The sequence below is a fragment of the Panthera onca genome, chromosome B4 (genome assembly GCF_046562875.1).
Source record: "Panthera onca isolate mPanOnc1 chromosome B4, mPanOnc1 haplotype 2, whole genome shotgun sequence".
NCBI classification, from domain to species: domain Eukaryota; kingdom Metazoa; phylum Chordata; class Mammalia; order Carnivora; family Felidae; genus Panthera; species Panthera onca.
Window position 1 is genome coordinate 69,674,740 of NC_138345.1, and position 27,498 is coordinate 69,702,237.

The 27,498-nt window shown below is 43.4% G+C and overlaps 1 protein-coding gene across 2 annotated transcripts in view; it reads right to left on the reverse strand.

Annotated features, from left to right (window-relative positions):
- PRICKLE1 (prickle planar cell polarity protein 1) overlaps nucleotides 1–10,288 on the reverse strand; it is a 112,112-nt gene extending 101,824 nt beyond the window's left edge. Inside the window, exon 1 of one of the 2 annotated variants that reach the window (XM_078449935.2) lies at nucleotides 10,175–10,288. The gene's annotated coding sequence lies outside the window, so the exon portion shown is untranslated. The remainder of the gene's footprint in view (nucleotides 1–10,174) is intronic. The other variant, XM_060657895.3, reaches the window with a different exon arrangement.
- Between the last annotated feature and the right edge of the window lie 17,210 nt (nucleotides 10,289–27,498).

Consider the following 27,498-nt stretch of genomic DNA (forward strand, 5'->3'; position numbering starts at 1 on the left):
ATGTAATAAAATGAGATTTAAAATTGTAATGAAGTTGTAAGTTTGTTAGATGAGCTCTGAAACCTTTATAGCAATTATGGTTGGGTTATGTTTCTCAAACTGATACACATTAGAATGACCACAGAAAACTGCACATTCATTCATTCATTCATTCAACACATACAGGCACCAAAAGGTAAGGACACTTAGTGTTTTTCATAAGATAAACTATTTTTTATCAGTAGGTTAATTACACTTTAAATTATCTGCTCCTTTATTTCCCAACCTCCAGATAACTTTTCAGAAGTGCCTCTGAATTTATTTTTTAAAAATAAATTATTTTTTTAAATTTCCTCTTATTGTTTACTTATTTATTAAACTGTTTTTGAATTTGTGTATAGCTGACCTACAATGTTACATTAGTTTCAGGTGTACAACTTAGTTATTCAACTTGTATATGTTATGCCACGCTTATCACAAATGTAGCTACCGTCTGTTACCACACAACGCCATTATAATATCATTGACTACATTCCCTATGCTGTGCCTTTTATTCTTGCGATTTATTCATTCAAGAACTGGAAGTCTGTATCTTCTATTCCCCTTCACCCATTTTGCAACCATCAGCTTGTTCTACTTAGAGATCTGATTTGTTTGCTTATTCATCTATTGTTTTCAGATTCCACATGAGTAAAATCATATGGTATTTGTCTTTCTCAGTCTGATTTATTTTACCTAGCATAATACCCTCTAGGTCCATCCATGTTGTCATAAATGGAACAATCTCATCCTTTGGCTCAGTAATATTCCATTATATTATAATATAATTATATTATATATATTATATATGTATATACATTATATGTATTATACATACTCACACCGCATCTTCCTTATCCATTCATCTATTGATGGACACTTAGGTTGCTTCCATATCTTGGCCATTGTAAATAGTGCTGCAATAAACACAGGAGTGCATGCGTCTTTTCAAAGTGGTGTTCTGTTTTCTTTGGGTAAATAAATAGCCAATAGAATTATTGGATTATATGGTGTTTCTACTTTTAATTTTTTGAGGAACCTCCATACTGTTTTCCACAATGGCTGCTAATTTACACTCCACTCCTTTTTCTCCACATCCTTGCCGACACTTGTTATTTCTGTATTTCTGAATTTATTTTTTTTTTAACGTTTATTTATTTTTGGGACAGAGAGAGACAGAGCATGAACGGGGGAGGGGCAGAGAGAGAGGGAGACACAGAATTGGAAGCAGGCTCCAGGCTCCGAGCCATCAGCCCAGAGCCTGACGCAGGGCTCGAACTCATGGACCGTGAGATCATGACCTGAGCTGAAGTCGGAAGCTTAACCAACTGAGCCACCCAGGCGCCCCTCTGTATTTCTGAATTTAAAGCAGTAAGAGCAGTTGTTAATCTGGACCCCCGAAAATAATCGATACACTACGGGATATTCCAAAAGTCTGGAAACAGAAGGAAAATGATATAGTTGTCATGTTGTTTTTCAGATGAACAATTATATCCATTGTTTTTAATTTGGAAAGGTATCTGGAATGTTGACAAAAAGCATATTGAGCATGTTATTTTGGAACGTAATATTACATTTTCAAAAAGTTTCCTGACTTTCTCGGCTCTCTCTATTTGTCATGTGCCAGGCCATGTTAGGTAGGCATTGGGTATGCAATGGTGAGCAGACATGGTCCCTCCCTCACATTAATTACCAGTAGTATTTACGAGAGCAGAACATAGACCATCCTGAAACTGGGCTACCGCGGTATCTATAAATTTTTGACAGCAACATGAGGAATAAACATAGAGGTGAAGGAAGGAGGGAGAAAGGAAAGAAGGAAAGAAAAGCAGTTCAGCTTAGTAGGATTAGAAACAAAATTTTAGAACTAGAAGGAAATCTTAGAGATCATCTGATTTAGTAGCTCTTAACCACAGCTGCGCATCGAATTACCTACGAACCCTTTTCAGGCTAAATGTGCAAGACCACACTCAAAACCTCCTGCCTTAAAATCTTTGTGTATTTGTATTTTGAAAAAGCTGCAAAGACATTTATGATTCAAACCTTTGGTTAATATGTACTGATCCAGCCTAATTCCCTCACTTAAATATGAGGAAACTGAGGCCCAGAGAGGTTGAGAGGCCTCCCCAAAATCACACAGCTATATTACAGTCTAATTTTCCTGATTTTCAGAAAGAGACTGGAGAAAAGCTGTCTTTTTTGCATTATTATACCACATCACTATTGTCTATTCCTTTTTTTTTTTTTTAATGTTTATTTATTTTGAGAGACAGAGAGTGTGAGCCAGGGAGGGACAGAGAGAGAGACAGTTTCTGAAGCAGGCTCCAGGCTCTGAGCTGTCAGCACAGAACCTGACACAGGGCTCAAACCCACGAACTATGAAATCATGACCTGAGCCAAATAGGACGCTTAACTGAATGAGCCACCCAGGCACCCTAGCACTATTCTTGAAGCTCTGCTCAAGAAGAGACAGGATAAACTGACCAGTACTTGCCAAAAGTTACTGAACCAAAGTAAAAAGCCAGTGTCAACGGGCAAGACAAACATATAAATAGCAAAAGACCCATCATACACCATAGCAAGCTGGTTGCTTCCTCCTTAAACAGCCAAGTCAAGCTAGTTTAAAACATTCTCAAATAAATATCATTATTCCTATCAGTTTCTCATGTCAGCACTGCAATGAATAATAATTTTGGGTTTCACAGATAAGGATGGGGAGAAGAGAGTGATTTTTCTGGTTTATTCCTTAAAATTCAGAAGGTCAAAAAAAAATTTCTAACACCTCAATATGAAGAAAGACTGGTCTGCCTTTAACATGTTTGGCAGTACTTAAGGACATGTTTTTGGCTATTAGCCTGGCAAGCTGTTTAAGCTTATAGAAGGCCCACAAAGGAAACTTACATGATTACGTTAACTAAACACAAACATCTTCTCTGTATATTTTATTCCCTCCCTTCACATTCACAAAAACATAAGGGCCAAAGCACTTTAGAATTAGGTGAGGGGAGCAAGTTATTTATCACTTCAGCTCCTTTCTCAAGGCTCGCGTAAATAAGAACTAAGGAACTCAATGAAATTATTCATGTGATCCTTGCAATTAATAAGGCTAAGCATCAGAAAGCAGTTCAAAATTTGTAGGAAGCATATGGATTTTCTTACAAGAAACATCTGTGATTCTCTAAGGTACTTCAGACCTCACTTTATCTCTTTCTAAAAATTATGTAACATGCACATCCTCCAAGCTCCGAACACACTTATTACATAGTCACAGAAGAATTTAAAATGCCGTCTTTTTTTTTTTGACGCACATTAGAATAAGTGTTTCAACACTGGAGCACTAAGCAGTCTTTGCACATAAAATCTAACCGTTCCCTAAATTGTTTGGAAGTGATGTTTTAAAACAAAACAAAATGCCACACTAGCTCTTTTTCAGATCCTAACTAAGGACCTTAGATTATCCAAGCATGTAAATAACATAGTTGGCAATATCAATTACGGTTAACAAGTCCTGAGTGTCTTCAGGAGATTACCATATTATTTGCTTATCAGTGAGATAAAAGGAAAAAAAAAAGCGCAAATGCTTTTGGTGAAACTGTAACATGGTTTAAATCAGTTTACTATTTTTAGACTGAAAGAGTGGTATATATGCACTTGTATTTGTGTGTGTGTGTGTGTGTGTGTGTGTGTGTCCAGAAGACAGCATTTTAACTAGGGCAGAGGAGATGGCCAATATAGAAAAGGGTTTTAATAGACTTTCTATTTCAACCATGGTTACTGTGGGCTTTGTCACTATAGCAATGGGCCCTGGTGGGGCATGTATCTGGCAGGCTGGGGTGCTCAGCTGATAAAGCAACATAAACCTCATTTTACCTCGAGCTGAGCAAATTTCCTCTAAAAAGGAAATTTTTAGAATTAAAGTTAATTGCAAGACAGTGTTTCAAGGATAAAGGAGAAGTCTAAGCATCAGTCGGAGGGCACTTCTTCACAAGACACTGCTATATGAAATCGAACCTCACACTTTCTCCTAGATTGTATCAAACGCCTTCACTATCGTTCGTTAAAGGTAGTACCTTGGATTTAGGCAGTAGCCTCCAGGATCTCAATGATTCCTAGCAGCCTGGGTTAATTTCAGCTGTCTCTACAGGGGCTACATGAAACATGGCATTTACAAATTTGGATTATACAGCACTATTTATTACACTATGGAAGATTTCCAAAAATGCCAGAAGAGATGTTGGCATTTATGCAAGTCAACTACTGTTCAACCCAAAGAAGCACTATATTCTATAGGATGTTTTTGCCAGGATTGAAAGAGCCTATGTGAAAACACCTTAATAAGGACCATCTTAGCACCTCAGTTATTGGATACCCTCTAGCTCTAGGTGTTACATTTCAAATGGGCCAACAAACTATCCTGGAAACAGAACCCTCCCCGCCCCCGCCGCCCGGGTGCTATAACCAATCGCTTCACTCCAAGTCCTGAGAGTGTATATTTTCTTATTTTCAGATTTAATAAGTCAGGTATATCTGGTAGCTATTAAAAGATTGAAACCACTACCGTTTTAAAAGGTTTCAGTGTTCAGAAATTTCAACCCCACAGAGGGGGCAGATCTGGAGGGCCTGGTTGCTGCAGAATGGTGGAATTATTTGCTGGTCTCCCCCCCCCCCCCACCCCCACTGCCTCCCCACCGCCACCGCCCCCACCACTCCTTTAAAGAATATTCTTATTGACCTCTCTACTCTTTTAATGTATTTTTAACACATGATCATGGGCTCACAAAAGTAAAATAGAAAAATCTGAAAACAGTATGTCAAATAGTCTCCAGTGACCTAAAAAGATAATTTAAGTTTCCCCACAAGGGGATTTTTTTTTTTATGTTTATTTAATTTTGAGAGAGAGAGAGACAGACAGAGTGGGAGCAGGGGAGGGCAGAGAGAGAGGGAGACACAGAATCTGAAGCAGGCTCCAGGCTCTTAACTGTCAGCACAGAACCCGGTGCAAGGCTCAAGCTCACGAAGAGATCATGACCTGAACCGGTCAGAGGCTTAACCGACTGAGCCACCCAGGTGCCCCTACAAAGATAATCAGAATGATATTTGGCTAAAGAAGAAAGGGGCTGGGAAACCTGAAAACATTAGCTACTTACAGTATGTGATCAGATAACCTCTTCCCTTCTTATTCTTTGGGGAAATCCAAACTACTGTACAATGTTTCTTTAAAATTTCCTTTAATGAAAAGTTCAGTTATGCTTGCTCAAAGCAAAGGGCCATCCTACAAACCAGGACCAATATTGTATCTTGTTAAGTGGTGGCTACTTTATATCAGACTTTTTTTTAAGGCAACAAAAATGGGGGGGGGGGGGAGGTGGTTATAAAAAACTTCACAGGAAACCAAATAGCCTTTATTTAAATTAAAAGCAATCACAGCCTGATTCTTGGAACATGCTTCGAAATGCTTTTTGGCATGCAGCTGCTACATGCCGCCAATATTGTGTGTAATTGGAAACATTTCAAACAGAATTGTTACCAAAGTCAAAGACCATAATTGCGAGCTGTGGGATCTGCCTCGGATAAAAGAAGGGCAGCTGAGTGAGAGCACACTGCACTGAGTCGTCTACTTACCGGTCTGCATCTGACTGCAATATTTCCACTGTATTATTGACAAATCTTTCTTTCCAGAGACCCAATGAGAAAAGAAGGAAACAGAGAAGCATACACAAAGCAAAAGCTGGGGAATGCTATAAATCAGCAATTGGGTCAAAACTCTTAGAAGTATATGACTTCAGTTCTAGAACAACTGAAATAACACAGCCCTAACTTTTTTTTTTTCCTGAAGTGCAATCCACTAGAAATGAAAGGCACCTCTCCCAAGAGTTGACCCCAAATCTACCAGTGAGAAAAATACAACTGCAGTTTAATTGGTCAGAGGGATCACTTAGGACCAAACTTACAGAAGGCGGGTGGGAAGTTAAGTAAAGTTAAGTGGGACAGGGGTTGGGGGGATGGGGGATAGGGGGTGGGGGGTTGGGGGTGTGGTTGGGGGAAAGTTAGGTAAGGTAAATGAAAGCTGTTTGCTAGTTTACAGCTTTAAGTTTCAAAACGTTTACGCTGGCATTCGCCTTGCTGACATTTTTATTTGTATTTTAAATTTAAAATCTCTCTTTATAAGGAAATGAAGCTGGAAAGGTCTAATCCCTTCAGGATGGGCAATCACTCTTGTTCCTAGAGAGGTCCCTTCAAAAGTGACCAAAATGCATTTGGAATTTAGTCTAAACAAGTGAACAACACAGAAACACAGGAGGAATTATTCCATTTTCTTTGAGAGGTCTGATCCCCTCTAGTAACTGGAAATAGTGCCAGTGGACCACGGGCTCAGGACTGGTTCTTGGAAAAATCGTGTCATTCTGGCACACAGGGAAGTGATCCGATTATTCTGTCGTATCTCCGCGCCAGAAGCGTCATGACATCAGCATGCTCCAACTTGGAATGTATGCCTCTTCCCACCATCCCTCCTTCGGGAGAGAGGGGAATGAGGGAAACATGGGCTTAGCTGGATCCCCCATTTCCACTGCTCCAAGGGTTCCTTCACCAACACACATGCAGTTACCCTCCTTGACTTCAGTTCAGCACAGCTGCAAACTGAGTGTGGTCTTGTGTTACGGGGTGGTGGTGGGAGCTGAGGGGGTACACTTGTGTCTATGGGAGATGGTGAAGTCCAGAAGTGGGGGGACTGCTGTGGTTCCGGGTGCCATCTCTGTCCCCGTACCCTGCTCTGGAGCGCTGGCCCCACATGCTGCCCGAGGTTTCGAGGAACTGCAACAATACGGGACTTGGCACCTAGATTATTGGACTTTCTTCTTCCAGTGTGTTTGCTCTCACGACAGCCTTCCAAAGATGTTAGTGCACAAAATGAAAATGCTTTGTTCTGTGACCAAAAGAAAAAGCCGTAAGGGTCCCTTAAAACACCAACCAACCAACCAACCAACCAAGAAATCCAATTCATTCACTTTCTTAACACCTCTTTATTATGGAATAATTACATGTGGCTATAAGCAAATTGAATATTCTCACACTAATAAGAGTTAAACAATTGATATTATTTTACAAAAAGTGAGGGGAAAAGAGAGAGAGAGCTATCTTTCCAACAGGAAGGAGTCTATCCTGGTCAAGTGGCATCCTTAACATTTCTATGCACAGATGAGAATCACTTTGACTTTTTAAATTACTTCCCTTCTTTAAAAGGAAAAATCTATTCTTTATGAACTACTTTAACCAGAAAACTGACTGCAATTAACTAGAATACTGGTAATGGTAATTTTTTCTGAAAATCATTTCCCATAATATTGGAAAATACAAACTACAGGTTTAGGCCATTAAGAGTTACTTAATTACTGGAAGGTCATTTTTAAAGATTCTCCTTCCATTCCATGAATAATTTGAACATCCCTCATAATATTCAACTCTGTGTTTTGCTTTCAAGGAATTATCAAAGTTTTTAGAAAAATTATTTTATAATGCCACTTTTTAAAACTTAGATTTCAGCTTAATTTTTCAAATCCTTCATTAAAGAAACCTCAAATTTTAACTTTTTCTTTTGTGTCTTTTCAGAATTATCACAGGAGAGGATATTAGTAGCAATCAGACTTTTACCCACATCTGACTCTAAACTTAATAGTTTAGCTATTAACCCTACAAGGTTTTTTTTTTTCTTCCCAGCTGATATTAGATTTTATTTGCATGACCAAAGCTGACTCATTGCAATCTCCTTTATTACAGAGACAAATGGTGGTTCCATGGAAGTTGATTATAAAAACATGATAAACTTTTTAAGTTTCATTGGTATTGTTAGCAGAACTGATTGAATCTGTCACTTTAGTAAAATATATAACTTTTCTTAAAAAAAAAAAAAAACCTGTAAACCAACAGGATCACACAGTGACAAATCAACAGTAAGTACCAAATTAAGGATGGAAAAATTAATTTACTAAACCCATTTGCTCACATCAATATGGCTACCTCTATGTACCATCCAGCTCTTCCCTCCTCCTTTCCTCCTCTCTTCCCCTCCCTCCCTTGATCCATCCCTTCCCTCCTTCTTTCCTTCCTTCCTAGATTTATTCACAAGAATGAGTCACTATTGTTAGCCATGACTTATTAAAACAGATTTTCGAGTCCATCAGCAAGCGTGCTGAGTCTTAACTGTGGGTAATGTCCATTTGTTTCCAGAACCTTTAGTTTTAATATGTAGAACACATGCATTGTTAACCTTTAAATCCTCTGTATAAACATTTCTGGAAGGGCTTGTAAAATATCTCCTTCTGTGTTTCCTGACTGGCCAGTTGATGGCAGTTAGAAACCCCCCCCTGGTACCAGCAGGTGCTGTATTTTGCTTTCTTCAGGCTCCAGCTGGGTTACAATGACAGATTCCTGTCCCAGGCCAAACCAGCCACCTAGGCTAGGACCCCACTGGAGGCAACCCGAACCAGGCCCCACCAGACAGCAAGATAAATGGCTGCTGTTTAAGTTTAAAATCCCTTGGTGGGAGTAAATATTGTTCCAGGGAAAAAGGCTTGACAAATATTGCGTCATCCTTCCAGAGCTGTCTTGATTAAAGCAGAATCTTTGGATTAAGTTGGTGCTCAATTCAAAATGTATCTATCTTGCTGTCATGGGATTTCCCCCCCTTCCTAGAGTCTGAAAACACATATTGTTGAGGATGGTCAAACAAGACTGCCGCCTCCCCAAGGGGCTGCAGTCCACTCTTGATAATAGAAGGCGGCTGAACACTGACACTTTGCTGAGGAGAATGGAGACAGCAAAGGCTTAGTGGGAAAAGGCCAGTTGTCACCTAAGTGACAGGCAACAGCTGAGCTCACACATCTGGAGCCGGACCAGGGCAAACATCCAGCAACCCTTGCTGGTCTACACCTTGGGCTTGTCTGAAGGGAGAGCAGAAGTTCCCCTTCCTCCAAAAGTACATTAAAAAATAATCTGAGGGTGAAGCACGTCAATTATGTAACACCAGCTGCACACACAGCTGATTAAAATGAAGAGAGAGGGACACGAAACTGTAAGGCATGCTCACGTTCGATTTTGTTAGGTACAAAGCGTCCTGCATCAAATCCATTCTAAAAGTCACATACACATGCATGCTTTTTACAGCACAGATGCATGTGAACCTCTCCGGAGAGGCCACATCTTTCCAGGGGCTTTTTTCCTTTTAGGCAGGTTCCCAGGCTGCGCTCTTCACCTTGTTCATGGCCGCACTTGCCTCCCATACTCTTTAGAAAATCAGCAATCGAACACCTTTGGGTTCTGACTCTGAATCGCCCTCAGGCAGGCTGGAACTCAGTGCGGTGCCATCCGTATGTCGTTCTTCAGGCTCCTGAAGACAATCTGTGGGCAATTACCCCCAAGGCCCCCCAGATAATATGGCACTGCCGATGGTCACTGGCGATGTCGTTTGTTTTTCTTAGAGGGCAATGAAATTTTAACAGCTTTCTGCTGCATCCCGAGTCCCGGCCCTGCTAATAATTAACATGCCCAGTTTCTCCAACTTTTTTTCTGCCGAAAAGGGAGGAAGACGCTCCCATTCTTTTCCAGGGACGTGCTACCTTCAGAAAATACCTTTGTCGAAGATGGGGGTGGGGGGCGCGGGGGAGCCGAAGCACCCCTGCCGAAAAGCAACCAGCCCTTCCCGCAGAGCCTTGGGAGGGAATCATCACCCTCCCTCCGGACGCCAGTAGGTGACAGGCGATCCCAAGCGGCGGACACACGCCGACGGACCCTCGCCTCCCTGCGCCCCTCATCGCCCCGACTCTGGGGCCACTGAACGGGTTTCCACGTAGGAGAGAATCAGGGGAAGAGTTGGTAGTGATGCAGCAAACCGGAGCCATGCGGACAGCCTATCTGAAGCCCTGTCGGTGCTGCAACCTAGTATCTGCTTTCACCGTCTACACAGCCCAACAAGCAGATTATGCCCTTCTCCCTTGCTGTCTGCTCTGCCGGCCCAGCCTGGATGTCACAGCACAGCACCCCCCCCCCCAACCTCCCGCAGTGACCCCCTGGGTGCCTAGCCCTTCCCGTCCGGCGCTCGCCCCCTACTGCCGCGCCGCAGCCCCTCTGCAGAGCCGGCGGGAGCCGGGCTGCCACTCACCCCGCGCGAGGCAGAGAGCGGTCGGCTGGACGGTCCTCCGCGCCGCGGCAGGTCTGCGGTGCTGCGGTCCGCGGCGTCAGGGGTGGGCGAGGGCGGGCAGCCAGCGAACCATCCAGAGAGCCCGGCAAGTCGCCGCGCCGGCCGCGGGGCCCCTCGGGGAAGTCAGCGCAGGCGGCGCGCGGCGGGCATGTTCCGGGGCGCGCTGTCGGGCGGCGGCGGCGGCGGCCGCGGAAGGCGGCGCTCGCAGCGGGCTGCAGGCAGAGTGCGCTCCGACTCCGGAGCCCCGCGCCGCGGCGCCGCCGCGCACCCCGCCCTCGGCCTCCGGGGCCCGGCGGGAGCGAAAACGCGGAGCGCGGACGCCGCGGCGGGATCCAGGCCGCTCGGCGCGCACCCACGCGCGCCCCGGCTCGGCCCCGAGCGGCGAGGTCGGTGCCCGGCTCCGGAGGGCGCGCGGGCGCGGGGCGGCGCGGCCGGGAGTGCGTGCGGCTGGGCGGGCGGCGAGCTGGGCAGGACCCGCTGGGCGAGCAGCCGGCGGCGCGGAGCTGGGGGCGGGTAAGCTGCGAGATGAAGTTCACCCTGGCGCAGCCCAGGTTCTCAAGTGCAGCTCGCTCTTCTCCTCCGCCCCGCCCCCGATTTTATGCTCCCTCCCCCTTTTTTTAAACCAACAATCCTGATGGATTGAAAGACAGGAAGGGGTGACGCGGGGGAAAAGACAAACCCAATTTCCTCTGATCAAACGGTTTGGGGATTGCCTATTTGGGTCTCTCTTCACTTGGCGTGTGTGCTGGGGAAAGGGGTAGTTAATTAAACTCTTAGATTCCTTCCGGCGCGCCTCGCCTCGCCTCGCTGGGGACCCCCTTGGACTCGATCCTATCTCGTGTAATCCTGCAGGCTGGGCTGCCTGGGCCTGGGAGCAAGAAGCCGAATATTCAGCCTCTAGTTTTTTCCCTTCCCCTCCTCGACGGTCCTAGCATCTCAAAGAAATTCCCCAAGTGTGGGGGGCTCATGTGAGAACCTGAGCTCACCCCAATGTCCAGAGCCTGACCCAAGTTAGCGCGTCTTACTTTAGAGTCGTTTTCAGAGTATTAATTTGATCACCAGGATCATTTTTTCATTGGCCAACTACTCTCCAGGTTTTCTCTCTGCCCGATTCCCAGGGTTGGGCTCTCAGGCACTTTCTCCCAGGATGTACTAGGCCTGTTTGCAAGTTCTGCCCTGACATTTGTATCCCCTTAGAACCTCTCACCATTTCCAGTTCCAGATCAGTGGAGTCACACACCCATGTGGGTACGATTTCCCCCGAGGTTGCAGAGGGCAGACTCCATGGCAGCTGCTAACCCCCAACTTGACAGGTGTCTCTGCAAAGCTGGACTTTGTTGATCTCTCAACCCCTGTCACAACCCTCTAGGATACTGTATCATCTTCCAGGAAGACGAAGATGTGTGTGTGTGTGTGTGTGTGTGTGTGTGTGCGGGGGGGGGGGGGGGGTGTTGTAAGAAGCATTTTTATTCCTTTAAGAAAAATCAAAATTGCCAATTTCAGAATTTTTCAGAGCACCGAGTCTCCTGGATTTTCATTGGAAGTGAAGCAAGGGACAACTCAGCAAAAATAGAGCCGATGAAAAAGAGGATGTAAGGAAATAACATCTAAAGGCAAAGGGAGGAGGAAATGGTACAAATCTAGGGAAAGGTTTCGCCTTGGCACTGTGCTCTGTAATTCCAAGTCTGACTCACATCTCCTGCACTACAGAAACTGTCTCCCTTCTAGATACACAGGATGAGTTTCTAATTCTTTGAGCACAGATCACTCAGGAAACAAGGCTGTTGCTTTTGAAATAACTCCACTTGCTTGTGGTGTTTGTATCTGATGGGAATCTGAAGGGAAACGACCTAGGCTTTCTTGCCCCTCGGCATTTTATTGGAGTTAGCTTTTAAGTTATGTCTGTTTATCTTGCCATGGTTACAAATGCTTCTATTAAGCTATAAACTTTTAGCTTCTCTCTAACCTCCAGAACTGCCCAAGAAGACTGACAAGGTGATTTGTTTCACCCATGGAGGTAGTAAAATTAGTACTTTTAGAGGCAGAGAGTCCACTCTCTTTGCTAGTATCTGTGGGTGTCTATCTGTCTATTGTCTCAATCAAGACCTTCACATGAAAGCACTTTCCCAACCAAATGAGTGATGCAGGAGAATAGAATCCATGGAGGATGGAGCAGAGAATGCGTCACTCATATTGTGGCGTCTTCACGAGAAAGTCCTTTTCAGTGGACCAGCAGGCATTTGTAGCAGGCAGAATTGGGTATGTAGAAGCTCATGGAGAGAATATTTGTAATGCCTGCACTTGGACTTCCCCACTAATTGGGGGAAATGCTACTTTCTTATGCTAAGAGATGAATCTGTTATCAGAGGACTTATAACTCTATGATGACTCCACAAAGGTGTTGTTTACTTGAGCATCAAACATGTTGGGCATCCAGGGCATCCACAACTGTTCCCTCCAGAGGCTTACTTCCTCTCCAGACAGTGTGTCGGGCAGCATATTTTGGATTCAATGAAAATGTGAATGCTTGGTCTTCAACCAGGACTCTCCTAACACTACTTTGGATACTGCATGTGGTGATTTGTCATCAGAGAAATCTGAATTCAAATCCCAGCCCCGCTGCCCACCAAATGCAGCCCGGGAAATGCAGTTAATCTTGAGGTGATTCTTAGTTTCTTCATTTGCAAATGAGGAGAGTAATAACTACCTCAGAGAACTTTAGGGGAGGATTGAATGCTAGGTGTGCAGAAAAGACTCAATAGATGGAAAGTTTGTATAACGCCACAGCCACTCTTCTCTACACTAGGGTCCGTGAAAAATCCTACAAGTGGGAAAAAAAGCATTTTAAAACTTAATAGAAAAAAGCATTCTTCATTGTGGAGTATTGGGTTGCTTCTGGGTCTTTTGTATTACTGGTGTTACTTTCTTTGCCTTTACAAACCAACATGGTACCATACCCTTTATAAGCAAATAAATTCACTTAGGGAATGTTTACTTTTCTTTTACAGCCTTGATAACAAACAGTCTTTTTTTTTAAGTTTATATATTTTTTTGAGAGAGAGAAATAGAGAGAGACAGAACACACACACGGGGAGAGGCAGAGAGAGGGGGACAGAGGATCCGAAGCAGGCTCCAGGTTGTCAGCACAGAGCCCGATGTGGGGCTCGAACTCATGAACCGCGAGATCAGGACCTGAGCTGAAGTCGGATGCTTAACTGACTGAGCCACCCAGGCACCCCACAACTGTATTTTTAAAATGATAGCTTGATGCATTAAACTGTGTCCTCCAGAGATTCATCCATTGAAGTGCTCACCTCTAGTACCTCAGTATGTAATCTGGTTTGGAGGTACAGTCTTTGTAGAGATAATCAGGTTAAAATGAGGTCAGTAGAGTGAGCCCTGATCCAATATGACTGGAGTCCTTATCACAAGGGGAGATTTGGAAACAGACATGCACACAGGGAGACCACCAGGTGAATATGGAATGGAGGCAAAGTTAAAGGTGATGCATCTGCAAACCAAGAGATCACCAGAAGCTAGATGAGACACATGGAACAGATTCTTTCTCACAGCCCTCAGAGGAACCAAGCCCTGCTGACACTGTGATCTCAGACTTCTAGCCCCCAGAACTATGCTACAATAAATTCCTGTTGTTTAAGGCACCCAGTTTGTGGGGTGTTATTATGGCAGCCTCAGCAAATGAATGCAATATGCAACCAAGTCATGCCATTGAATATCTCTCGGCTCACAGAAGAGTGCTATCACGCAAAGATGAAAAGTTCTCGACAGCTTAGGCCCCAAGCTCGGACCTTAAAAAAGCAAGAACCGGACAGTGTTGGCAGGCTCTGTTTGGTTCCCAGGTCTGTTTGATTCCTAGGCTTTGCTTGGTCCCTGTTCCCTGTGTTTGCCCACAACTGGGACTCCTTTCCGTGACCTGAAGACTCAGCTCCACTCAGTGTTTCCAGGGCAAACCAGTTTTGACTCTTTAATGAAGGTCACAGGCTGGGGCGCCTGGGTGGCTCAGACGGTTGAGCGTCCGACTACGGCTCAGGTCATGATCTCGCAGTTTGTCAGTTCGAGCCCCGCATCAGACTCTGTGCTGACAGCTCAGAGCCTGGAGCCTGCTTTGGATTCTGTGTCTCTCCATCTCTCGGCCTCTCCCCTGCTCATGCTCTGTGTCTCTCTGTCTCTCTGTCTCTCAATAATAAATAAACGTTAAAAAAAAATTTAATGAAGGTCATAGGCTTAGCTGTAAGGCATGTTCCCCTGCTAGAAATTCTACATAGGTTTCCTAGGTTGAGTACACCCTCCTGTATTACCCTAAAAGATCCCTCATATTTGTACTCTATCTCTCTAGTTATTTTCCTACCGGTCCCCACCCTTGTTTGCTCTAAGCATATTAAAGTATTTACAATTCTTCAAAAGCATTAAGCTATTTTATGCCTCTGTGCTTTGAACATACCTAGAGTGTTACCCACTGATAACTGCCCTCTTTAATAGCTAACTCCTGCTTATCTTTTAAAATTCAACTGAAGCATTACCTTCTTGATTGTCCATCCATATGCATATTGTTTTGTCTGTCTAGCATCTATTTCTCCTTTGCAATGCCCAGATTTTCTTTGGAGAACCATTTTCGCCCATTGCGATGCCTATGGTTGCCTTGGGGACTCACCCCTGGCTTTGTTGTTTGGACTGTGTGACTAAGACTGGAAAATTAGGGGCCTGGATCCTCCTAATCAAAAGATTGGTCCAGGGATGGGCATATGATCCAGGATAGATCCTGGGATCTTGCAGGAACTTTTAGGAGTTTGACAACAACAAAGTCAACAAATACTTATTGAGCATTTATATAATAGTGACCTCTTTGCTGGAAATTTAATAATAAACCAAACAGACAAAGTTTTTATCCCTATCGCTCTTCTTTGAGCCCCTGGATCAAACCTTGCCTGAAAACAAAGTAACATTGAGTTTTTCAGATTAAATTGATATTTTGTTGTTGTCTTTGAAGCCAGTTTGGGGTTTAAGTGACTTGCAAATTAAAGAATACTAACTGGTACATTCCCTTCACCATTTAGATGCTACCTTTCTCTGTTCAACTTTCTACTCTTTTATCACATCATTAGTTTATTTGATTAATTATACCTGATCTTATTCCAAAAAGAGTTAATCCCACTTACAATTAAGCAACAATAACATATGGCAAGTGAACTTGAAATTGTAATTTGAAAGTAAGTATGAAATGAGAAACAGAAATGAGACAAATTTATAAAATGAATTCCATAAAGAGTGGCACACAATTTAGCTTTCAGGTTTCTAGCAGCCAATATAACAAGGGTATCATAATTCTTACACAATTGAAAATGTGTCTAAGATAAAATACTCCTTTTAGGAGAAGCACAACTATTGCTAACTCAAAGAGCAGGAGGAAGCACCCAGAGCAGGTCATCATGAATAAGGCTCTAGAAAAATGATGTACAGTATCCTCAACAACATCCTCACAGAGTACATGACAATGCGTTTCTTGGGGCTGTTGGTGAGAGCATCTGTCAATTCGTGTCTCAGAAAATTCATTTTTCAGAAAGAGTAATTTAATTCACTTCACTTTGTGACAGGCACTTCACAGAGTATATGACAATCACAAGGAAGTTGGTAGTCCAAAGTGTTCTGGTAGGGCACAGCAGAGGTAAGCCACATAGCTGGAGGGGATAGAGGTAGGGTCAGGGAAGGCTTCCTGGGAGAAGAGGCACCTGAAAGGTGAACTACCTAGGGAAAGGTGTGTGTGTGTGTGTGTGTGTGTGTGTGTGTGTGTCCATGGTCAACCAATTTAGTTAGAGGGAACATCATGTGTAAAAGTGAGGGTGTGGTGGATCTGAGAAACTGAAAGATGTCCAGTCTGGCCGCAGTTTGGGGGACAAGGGGAGAGCAGTGATGGAGGCGTGGATGAGCCTGGGGAGACGGGCAGAGGCTGCGTCATGAAGAAGCTTTGGTGGCGGAGGCTGGTGAGTTCAGTTTTGGGTATCAAGAGAAGGTAACCCTCCAAACTGACTAAGAAGCCAAAGATCTAGGAATGAGCGAGGGAGGACGTGGTGTGAAAGAATTCAAGAGCAGAGGGCATTTCAAGAGCAGAGTAGTACCTAGCCTCTTCTGCTAAATTTCAGACCACCCAGAACAAACTGTGCTCCATGAAGCCCTAATAGTTCTATCGAACATCTAAATTAGAGGTTTGCAGGAGACCCTCTGAGGTCCTGAAGGGTGGGCCTTGGGGACCTCAGGAAGGTTCTGCAGTTGATAGTAGCTGTATAAAGTATACCGGCTAATCTGCGCGTGTCCTTCAGGCAATCCTCCATAAATAAATATGCACCAGGCTTTTGGGAGTTTGGCCAGTAGTGATCTTGAAATTATCATTCCTTGGCAATACTCAACCACTCTCTGCTGCTCATTTAAAAAGGAATTATATGTCTGGGGCACCTGGGTGGCTCAGTCAGTTGAGCGTCTGACTCTTGATTTGGCTCAGGTCAGGATCTCATGGTTCACGGAATTCGGCCCCTCCTCGGGCTCTGTGCTGACAGCGCAGAGCCTGCTTGGGATTCTCTCTCTCTCCCTGTCTCTCTGCCCCACCCCTGCTTGTCCTCTCACTCTCTAAATCAGTCAATCGATCAATCAATCAATTCCTTAAAGAAAAAAGAGTTAAATATTTTAACAGTCAGCTGAGCCAAACTGTGAACATTGATCATCTCTTGTGAAAACTGCCCCAGGATATATGCAAGAATCCAAGATCACTTCAAAGGTGAGTGGCAGCAAGATGGTGAGTTAGGGTCCGCTCCTTTGTCAGAGCAATCTTTGTAATCTTCCATCTGTTGTCTCTGCTGCTGGTCTGCTCCTTGAGGAGCAGTTGTGACTCCACTGCCTTGCACAGAGACTGGAAGAGAGTAGGTGCTCAGTATACACAGAACGATAAGTGACTACTGGGCTCTCAATAGAGGGAGCGAAGGAGTGAGTGGGGGACAGATAGAGCTGGTCAGCACATGCCTAAGGTGATCCAGACAAGGCTAGTGTGGTCCACAGTCTACAGGAACGCAGGGGCAGGCATTTGGGCAGTAGAGACAGCCACGGATGGGGAGGCAGTGGGCCAGGTGAAACGGCAATTAGGGTTTGGGGCAGGGTCTCACCTCCCAGGAAGAGGGAGTGTTAGATTGTCAGCATTCAACCAAAGGAGCTGGAGTTCAAGTGTGGACCAGAGTCCCAGTGACCAAATTAGAAAGCGGGGTGAAATCCAATGGTATCTACCCATGGTGGGGCATGGCTGCTGCTGGTAGGATACCCAGAGTAGATACCTCGCTTTGGGGAACAAGATTAATTGGATCTCCACCGCCAAAATGGAGAGGCTGAGACTGGAGGATAGACTGGTGTTTGTGTATTTTGGTTCTCTGATTCTGTCTTCCTTATTTATACTTCAAACCAAACACGATCGATTTTACATACTTGTGAGTATGAGAAAGAGAGAGAAAGAAGAAAAATAAATGTCCTTTTTGCTCCCAGCTATTATCCCTATTCTATTTCAAATCTTCTTAGTGCAATGTAGAGACACAACTAATTTATTCACTTTGACAGCTTATAAAAACTTAAGAGAGTGACATGATGGCTTCTAATGACCTTCCTGGAAATGTCTTGAGTTAAATGGTGCCTCATTTTCTCTTTTTTTCATCGAAAAGGAACTTTGGAGCTTTTAGTTGAATCACTGAAGGACCATTAAAATCAATCCTCTGCCTCTCAAACTCTAGATCTTGGGTCTGACTACATATTCTCTCCTTTTTATAAAACGTTGCAATTCTTGCTTCAGAATGTTGCTTATTCTTTTGACCGTGGGCTTGGAGATTTCCTATAGATAGCACATAGTGTTCCATAAATATCTTCAAGAATGACCTGCAATGTCTAAATTAGCTTTTTCCCTCCCTCATGCTTTGGCTGGGGCAGGAGTTTCCAGATGTCAGAGTTTAAATAACTCCACAACTCCTGCTCATGGCCACCCCCCCTCCATAAGCCAACTCCCAACTCCCACCCTGAGCCCAGAATTTGTGAGGCATTAAAGTAAAACAAAACTTAAGCAAGCGTAAGAAAAAAAAAATTACATGCTCAGTAGTGTGGCTATGGGCTGTAAGTGTGAAAAAGGAACAACTTTCACATAGAGCTTGCTAAACTTACGGTCCATCATCTGGAGTTTGAGATGGGAAGGGGGAACCCGTTGAATGGTGCACTACGTGCCATTTCTGAGCAGAAAAAACCAAAAGGAAACAGTAGCCTTATGCTCACCCACTCTGAAAATCCAGATCCGGAGTCACGTGGTAGGAAGGGGGCGGGAGCATCCTGGAGCCACATTCCTGATCCCCTGGGAACTGGCTTCCAGGCCAGCACCCTGCACCAGGATGTGGTTTTCGGGTGAGTGAGAGCCACCAATGGGCTTCGAAGTTAGCCTCTTTTGTTAGTGTGCCTACCTTGTGACTAGAGCACACTCTCCTCTACATTACTGTCCTAACGCATTAGCAGAATAATGTGTCACTCATGATGTGACTGAGTGCAACGTAGAAAGGAAATTAGTTTACTACCTCCATTAGGTTAAAAGGCAAACGGGGGACTACACCGATAATCTAACGGCAATATTTTAATTTTCAGGGTTAGTTACCTGACAGGAGATTTCTCTTTTAATTTAGCTTTCCATGTTGTGTAATAATGAAGTTTAAGGGGCCTCACAGAGAAACAGAGGAAATTAGGGTGCCAAGCAAATTAACACACTTAATCCTTTTTATAGAGTTTCAGAGTTACAACCCACTCTTGCTAAAAAGTACTATTTCAGCCACCGAAGCAGAATAATTCAATATGAGAAAAAGAAAAAAAGAAACGCCCCCCAGAGAAAGGAGCTGGAAATGAAGTCAAAGAATCAGGAATACATTTTCTCCACATAAGTCACTCAAGATGGTGAGATCCCAGCGCATGCTTCTGCGTGGCATTTGAACTTCGTATTTTCCAGTCGTATGAAATCTTGTCTAATCTGAAGTTGGAGTTGGCCTGTGAGACTGTTGCTCTCTCACTCTCTCGCTGCATCGTTAGAGTAGGCAGGCAATCCTGTCAGCGGGGCCTGAGAGAAATGTGAGTACGGTGGGGCGTTCATGGCTTTGTTCATCGAGTCACCGCAAGAATCAGGAAAGGTGTGTGGGAGACAAGCGTAGGGAGGAAAAGGAGAGAGGAGGGGTAATTCTCAAAACACAGCCGAAGGAGAGGAAGTTCTTGTCCTAGTCTCGGCAGATATACGCTGATACTATTTTCTCCCCACGGTTGGGGTGGATGAGTCCGTCAGGGAAGCACTCTTCATGGGAGCAGTCATTGGAAACAGAACTAAGTCACCTGACTTCACAGTGCAAGTGCCGATCAGTGGACTTGGCACTTGGCAAGTTGTTACTACCGTTACTATTATTATTATTATTTTGTTTTTTTTTAACGTTTATTCATCCTTGAGAGACAGAGCATGAGTTGGGGAGGGGCAGAGAGAGGGGGGACACAGAATCCAAAGCAGGCTCCAGGCTCCGAGCTGTCAGCACAGAGCCCGTCGCAGGGCTCGAGCCACGAGCTGTGAGAGATGGTGACCTGAGCTGAAGTCGGACGCTGAACCGACTGAGCCACCCAGGTGCCCTATTGTTACTTATTGACATTATTTTTATTCAGGTCTTGAGGGTTCACTCTGGAGGAGTGCATTTTCTTTCCTTTCCTCTTTTTTTTTTTTACATATTTATTTACTTTTGAGATAGAGAAAGAGAGAGTGAGAGAGAGAGAGCACAAGCACGCAAGTAGGGAAGAGGCAGAGAGAGAATCTCAAGCGGGCTCTGAGCCACCAGCACAGAGACCGATGTGGGGCTTGAACTCACGAAGCATGAGATCATGACCTGAGTGGAAATCAAGGGTCAGATGCTTAACCGACTAAGCCACCCAGGTGTCCCTTCTTTTTCCTTGTTAAATATGATGCTGAAATTGATGTAAACTAACAGAGTACCATAGATGACTCCCTGATTTAGGAGCATCGTAATTTGGGGCAGTTAGTATTGTCAGTATTTCAGCGGTCCGTTCTTTCCCTTGTCTGCTATGAGTGAGGTTTGCTAACATATCAGCAATGTGGTGTCAAAGCTTTTATCATCTCTCTTCCTCACCTGGTGCTTCACATGCCTGATTTGATAATATTTGGCAGGCTTTGCGTGTTGTAAAGTTCTGATTAGATTGTTGGCCCTTAGAGGGCAGGGGTCATTTCCAATCTTTCTTTATATCCCTCACATACACCTATGTCCTTGATACTGTGCCTGCACATCCTCTGAATGCAATAAATATTGGTCGATTACTCGTATTTAGTAAGTATGTAGTTTCACCTCCTCATTATACTCTGATACAAAATCAAAGCTTTTAGATCTTGGAGCACCTGGGTGGCACAGGTCATGATCTCACGGTTCGTGAGTTTGAGCCCCACATCAGGCTCTGTGCTGACAGCTCAGAGCCTGGAGCCTGCTTCAGATTCTGCGTCTCCCCCCCCCCCCCCACCCCTCACTCTCTGCCCCTCCCTGGCTCACACTGTCTCTCTCTCAAACATACAGAAACATTAAAAAAAAAAAAAAAAAAAGAGCTTTTAGATCTAGAAGGGGCCGTTAGTCCAAACATCTCCTTTTATAGAGGAGGAACCTGAGGAGAAAGAAAAAAAAAATATCTCACAGTCACATGGCACAGTGGGGATTAGAACTGGGCTGTCAGACTTCTACTTTTTTCTTTTGTTCCCAGTTGGAGAAACTGATGTCATTCAGTAAAGTTCAAGAGATGAGGGGCTGGCTGGTACAATGAATTAGAGGCATAAGTCATGGGCTTGTAAGTACTGGTCTCAGTTTTGTGTATAATAACTATTATGTAGGCATAGTGCAAGACATTCCGCTTAATACCAAAGGCTAATACAAATGCTTCCCTGCCTTTATGTGAGGCAGAGAGAATGTTCCCCTAAGAGTAGCTCCCAGGCAGGAGCCTAGATAGAAAGAAGAGAGCAAGGCAGCAAAGATTGTATCTGCTTGCTTTCCTACCCCAGGGCTGCCTTGCGTGGTTTTCTAAGTTTCTTTTTAAGTAGCTAATTCAACCTGAGGCCTGTGTTGCCTGGTTTTCTAAATTTCTTTTTAAGTAGCTAATTTGGGGTCCACTAGCCATAGGGGAAATATTCTATTCCTTAGCTACAATCTAAAGATGAACATACAGGATGGCTCTTTTCTGTTTGCGTCCCAAATAGTGGCTCCCCTTGCTCCCTCTCTCCCCCTTTTCCTTCTGAGAACATTTATTGATCACCTACTGTATGCTGAGCACAATGCTAGGCAGCCAGTGGGGAAATGACTACAAAAAAGACAGTTGTCCTGCTTTGGAGCTCACAGTTTCATCAGGAAGACACATGTCATAAATATTCACCCCACAGTGAGGGAAATGCTGAAAGAGGCGTCTGGCAAATGTTAATGGAAGCAGAGAGCAAAGGAAGGGGCAAGGAATGATACCTGTGAGGTCAGGCGAGTGTTTCCCAGGAAGTGACAGAGTCTTCACCAAAGAGCTACCGTGGAGGAGGGGCGGGTTTCGGTGGAAGAGAGATGTCCCTCGGAGGGGGCAGTGTGCGCAGACACAAGCAAACGCCAGAGGAAATGGCATGTGGAGGAGCCCAGAAGTAGTTTGGCATGGTGGAAAATAGGCAGTTGTGTGCAGGAGAGCTGACAGACCAGGCTGGAAAGCAGGAATCGGAAATCGGAAGGACGCTGGTGCTGTGCTAAGGAGTTTATATTTTTTTTTTTTTTAGCTTACGGTGACAGGGAGGAAGGAACCAGTGGAGCAGAAACTGACTAAACTAATGTCCTTTTCCTCCAAGTACCACAAGTCGCCGAATATAAATAGCACTGCTGAAGAAAAGAAAGTACATATCTGGGCTCATTTCATTTTCCTGTAAAGATGAAAATCGGTTCTTGGAGATAGCTTTTGCTTTTGCAATTATTAGCCTTCTCCAAGTGGCTTGCAACAGTACTTTTATAAAGCAAATCGTATTTTTGGTTGATTTAAAGTGTGGATTCAATGCTAATGAAAGGGCAATGGACTGGGAATTATGGGGGCATGGGTTCTGGGTCCAAGTTCACCATTGATGAGGGACAGTACCAATCTTCTCAGGCCTGTCTTTCCCAGTCATCATGTCAGGGGAGGGGAGCAGGGGCTTTGCAGGGGTCTTTCAGCACGAGGATTGGAGTGTGTGACTTTGGGTATGTGTGTGGGGTGTGTATGTATTTGTGTATTTATACCTAGCCTAATTCCAGTAAGAATTGCTAACTTTTAATTTTGCCACATAAGGACGGTATAAAAATAAACACAGCAAAGCAAAAACAATCTAGCAATCGCCACCAAAAACAGGGAAGGGAATAATAGCAGAATAAAGGACAGTCTTCTAAGTTGTCATTGTGCCTTCTTATTGAAATTTTATTCACATTTTTGGTAGATAATGCAGGCATAAGTTTCAAAATTCAAAAGGTAAAACATGTATATGATAAGAACATCTCCCTCTCACCCCTTGTCCTAGCCACCCAGTCTTCCCTGCCAGGTGCTATGCTTTCTAGCTGCCAAGATAAAGTAGGAAATATGACAATTTGCAAAGCCCTCAAGGATCAAGGTTTATCACAAAAGAAAGCTTTTTTTTTTTTTTTTTTTTTTTTTTTTGGAAGAGAATCTTAAGCTCTTAAAGAGATTTGTCAAAAGGATATCTAAACAAAGGCTCTTGAGTAAAATAATAGACAATAAACTCAGTAACATCTATGGACAATGTAGAGGGTTTTCTCATTTCTGAGCTATTCATCTGTTTAAGAATTAAAGGAAATACTTAGCTGAATCTCCAAATTTCTATTCTATTAAAAAAATAAGATGACTTGGTCTGGAGTGTTTTAAGGGAAGCAGTCACCCTAAACCCCGTTCATTTCTGCCCTCAGGGAATCTTGATTTAACTCCTGAATCATGTTTAATTTTAAATAGGACTACAACCTGATTTGGTTGCAAGATAATTCAGCCTTAGAGCGAAGCCTGTATAACTGAATGGGGGAAATCGTTTGGATAAAATTGTTTACTGTTATTCACTTATATGTGACATGCATCTGACAAGAGCCGAGTTTGGTGTGACGTAATTACTATTTAGCCGTTCTTCTAGACAGTAATTGGTCAACAGGTTCAACTACTTTTAGAGGCCACTCCTGGAATCTGGAAGTGGTGCCATACAATCGGCATAAAAAGGATCCTTATCTTCCGTTGGCCAAAGTAGGATTGCATTTGGAGCTGGTACCTCATAGTTCAGGCACAAGTTAAAATCAGAGGAGATTGTGGTTGACTCCTGTCTGTGTTCCTGAAAATGATGCTATAGCAGTCAGAAAGGGAATCCTGCCAGCTCTGATTCTCAGACTAGTAGGAAAATAAGTGCTGTAAAGGAGTATTAAGAGCCTTGGATCAATGCACATCATGCAAATCTGGCCATAAATCATCGCCTGTGGAATGAAGGACTGACATCAGATCAATAATTGCCAGAAATTAAATTTTTCATTAAGTGAAACAGAAAGCAACGGTTGAGCAGTTAAACCTAAAACCAGCCTGCTTCTCAGGGGGGATAAGAGACTGTGAGACCCAGGTTTGTTGAGGACAAAGCTCTGGGCATAGAATTTTTCTGAGGAAATGGGAGAAGCAACACTGTATCTTATTATTTTTGTTTTGTTTTATTTTTGAATGGTTTAATGGATGCACAGAAATTTACAAAAATCAGGACCTGTTAATTGCTGTAGAGGTTCAAGAGCTCTGGGACAGCTCTTTCTTAGGGCCCTGCTCTGGTTTAAGATGTGTCTTAGGGAGTATTCTGGATTTGCAAAACAAGAGCTCTTGTTCCAAACCCTCAACAGCAGAGCCCAGGCATATGGACTGGGATCTAGGATCCAGATCCACGGTTCCTCCCACCGCAGTCCTGCCGGGAGCCACACAGCCCCAGCCACCACCCACAGCCTAGGGGAGAGGCCTCCCCTCTCCATGCCTGCTCCTCCTTCCTCTCCCGCTATGCATAAACCCATATTGTACCTTTCTCAGAACTGCACTAAAATTACTTTCCTGCCAATCTGCCTGTCTTTTCTTGGCTCTCTAGCAGTACCTTCCTACACACAGGGCAGGAAAAAGAGGGTGGGATTCACCACCAGAAAGCTCTGTTTTCATGTTTTGTTGATCTCTAGTTCCTAGTGGCGCTGGCGCCTGAACCCACCCAGACCTGCCTGTCTTTCAGCCAAATAGTTAATGACCTGTAAACAAATAAACAGCTGTTCACAGGGGTCCCTATATTAAAACAAAACAAAACAAAACAAAACAGAAAAACCCTGAGGTGAATCTTTTGTAAAGCAAAGCATCTTTTTCTGTGTGATGCAGAAACACTTCCTCTAATTTATCTGTTTTATAGGTTAGTGTGCTACAGGGTTCTCTAAGCGTAAAGGTATCAGTTGTAGTCGCAGTCAGAAGAATCAAATGAGGTCCGATTTCCTCACCGTGGTAGGCTGGCCGTTAAATTAACATGCCTAATTCTAACAACCCATTCTTTAGCTCTACACATGAATGACCAGCGTTTTAATCGTTTTAAGTGGCAAGGAACCACATGCTCCTCCTCTCCATCAGAGAAACGCACATTCCAACTGCCCTTCATGTTGCCCCCGAGAGACGGGTAAGATCCTTGGTGGGGTAAGCAATGAACTTGGAGAGGGCCTGTGGAGAGGAGGGGTCCCATTGCAGCCAAACTGGAAGGCGGTGCAAATGCCAGAGTACTCTATATTTGTCCACCCCTGGTCTTTAAACTTCCGAGAATGCAACGTATGGTTGGAATGCTGTATCTTTGTTAGCAGAAGTATTATTCCACAAGGAAAAATAAATTATACGAATAAACAAAGATGAAGAGACCATTGTAAAAGGAGTAGTGTTTTGATAACTTCCATTCTATTCTTTCTCTTGTGCTGAAAGAACATGTTCATTATAAACATTTTTAAAGATATAGAAATGCATAAAGAAAATGTTTTTTCTGGCTTTTTATTTGTGGACATGCATATATTACAAAAAGTGATCACACTGGACAAGTGAAAGCTGCTTTTCAGTTAATATATAACACTTCTTCATGCTATTTAATACTCTTTTACAGCCATTTTTATCGCTCTATGATACATTTATTGGACATTAACATTAATTTTTTTTTAATGTTCTTTAGTAGTGACGATGAGCCTTCTTTAGCGAATTCTTTGGTCTCACATATTATTTTCTTAGGATAAATTCGTAATCAGATTTCTGTTTTCTAAAACTGTATTTGTCCAAAGTAAAGGGAAGAAGACTGAGCCCTGCCTGTCTGCTAAAAATACCAGGACAGCAGAATATAGTATTTTAAAAGCGTGGGATCTGCAGACTGCCCTTATTTAAACCTCAGTTCTAATTTATGTTCTGTTTCCTCATCTGTAGACTGGGGATAATAACGGTACCTATGTCTGGGTTTGCTGGGTGATAAAAATGAGTTAATATAGCAGCATATCTGGTTATTCTTGCATTTTCCTCTTTTGGCTCCATCAGTGGCTCAGGTAAGTGGCCATCATCATGGCCAAACTGCAGGGGAGGAAGCAGATGCCCAGAAATGAGAAGTAACTTGTCCCAAGTGGTGATGGCTGGATTCTGTTTGCCCGGCTCCAGAATGCATCCTTTCCCCTTTTATACCGTTATTCATTTAATCCATGTAGAAACCCAAATGAACATTTAACTCCAGGAGTTCAAGTTTTTAGTCTCATCTCAGGTCTTTGCCAAAGCATTGCTTCCCCAGAGAGGAGCATCTGCTTAGTATATTATTTTCTGTTTCCTTCCTGGCCCTTGTCACTACTTTCATTATCTTTTATTTATTTATTTTTTATTTTTTTAAAATTTTTAAATGTTTTTATTTATTTTTGAGACAGAGAGAGACAGAACATGAGCAGGGGAGGAGCAGGGAGAGAGGGAGACACAGAATCTGAAGGTGGCTCCAGGCTCTGAGCTGTCAGCACAGAGCCCGACCCGGGGCTCGAACTCACGGACCGTGAGATCGTGACCTGAGCTGAAGTCGGACCTTAACCCACTGAGCCACCCAGGCACCCCTACTTTCATTGTCTTTTAAACTTCTATTCCTATTCATTGTCTATCTAGAATGTATGCTCTCTGAGGGACAGCTGGGTCTTTGTAATGATTGAGCACCAAGTCTTGCATCTATATTACTTTTGTTGAATAAGTATATCTTAACATTCAGTGATGTACACAGCCTAAATTACCAGATTACTGCCGAATTATCTCCTATTGCTCATGCAATAAAAATTATCTCTATGTATCAACTCACCTACATAATGGCCAACTTTGCCTTTCACTTTTTACTAAAAGCACCCTTGATTTTTAGATCAAAAAAGTAACCAAACAATAAATTGATAAGATTTTAAGCTGCATAGGTATATAAAACTCATTCTTGCCAGGTGTAAATACAGTCTTCTGCTCTCATATATACTTTTGAGAAATCTCCAAACAGGTAAAAGGCTCAAATATGCATACATTCCTAGAAAAACCCTTACTTCTTAAAGCCAAGAGTTTTACTTGCTCAGGACAGGCTGTGTAGACAGGTGTAGTTACCTTGCCTGAGTTGGCTGACTGACCCATCTAAACAACCGGATAATTCCATAGAAAAGAATAAGGAAAACGATGCTTCAGTCCCTTTGCTTTGCCTAATTTGCTGTGACTTTTCTTTCTCTATCTCTTTAAGAATTCTCATTGATCCTTCAAGTCTTCATGTGAACATCTATTCTAAAATTTTATTTCCCTTTTGCCCTGGGAAGGATTTGACTCTCCATTCGTTGTGTTTCCACGGCACCTTGAATGTAAACATGACAATGGCTCTGAGGGTATTATATCACTATTACATCACAGTTACTGTTGTTATTATTTTTTACCTGTGTTCTCATTTGGACTGAGATTCTTCAGGGCAGTGATCAGAGCCTCAGATTCCCATTGCCTAGGTCATTACATAGCATAGATAGGTTCCACTGAATGACTGCATCAACTGTTTGTGTGAGCAGGTATGCTTAAATTCTGTTAGGTGGGCACCAAGGAGCCCTGGGAGATTTTTATTTTATTTTTCTCTCCAGCTTTATTGAGATATAATTGACATATAACATTCTGTAAGGTTAAGG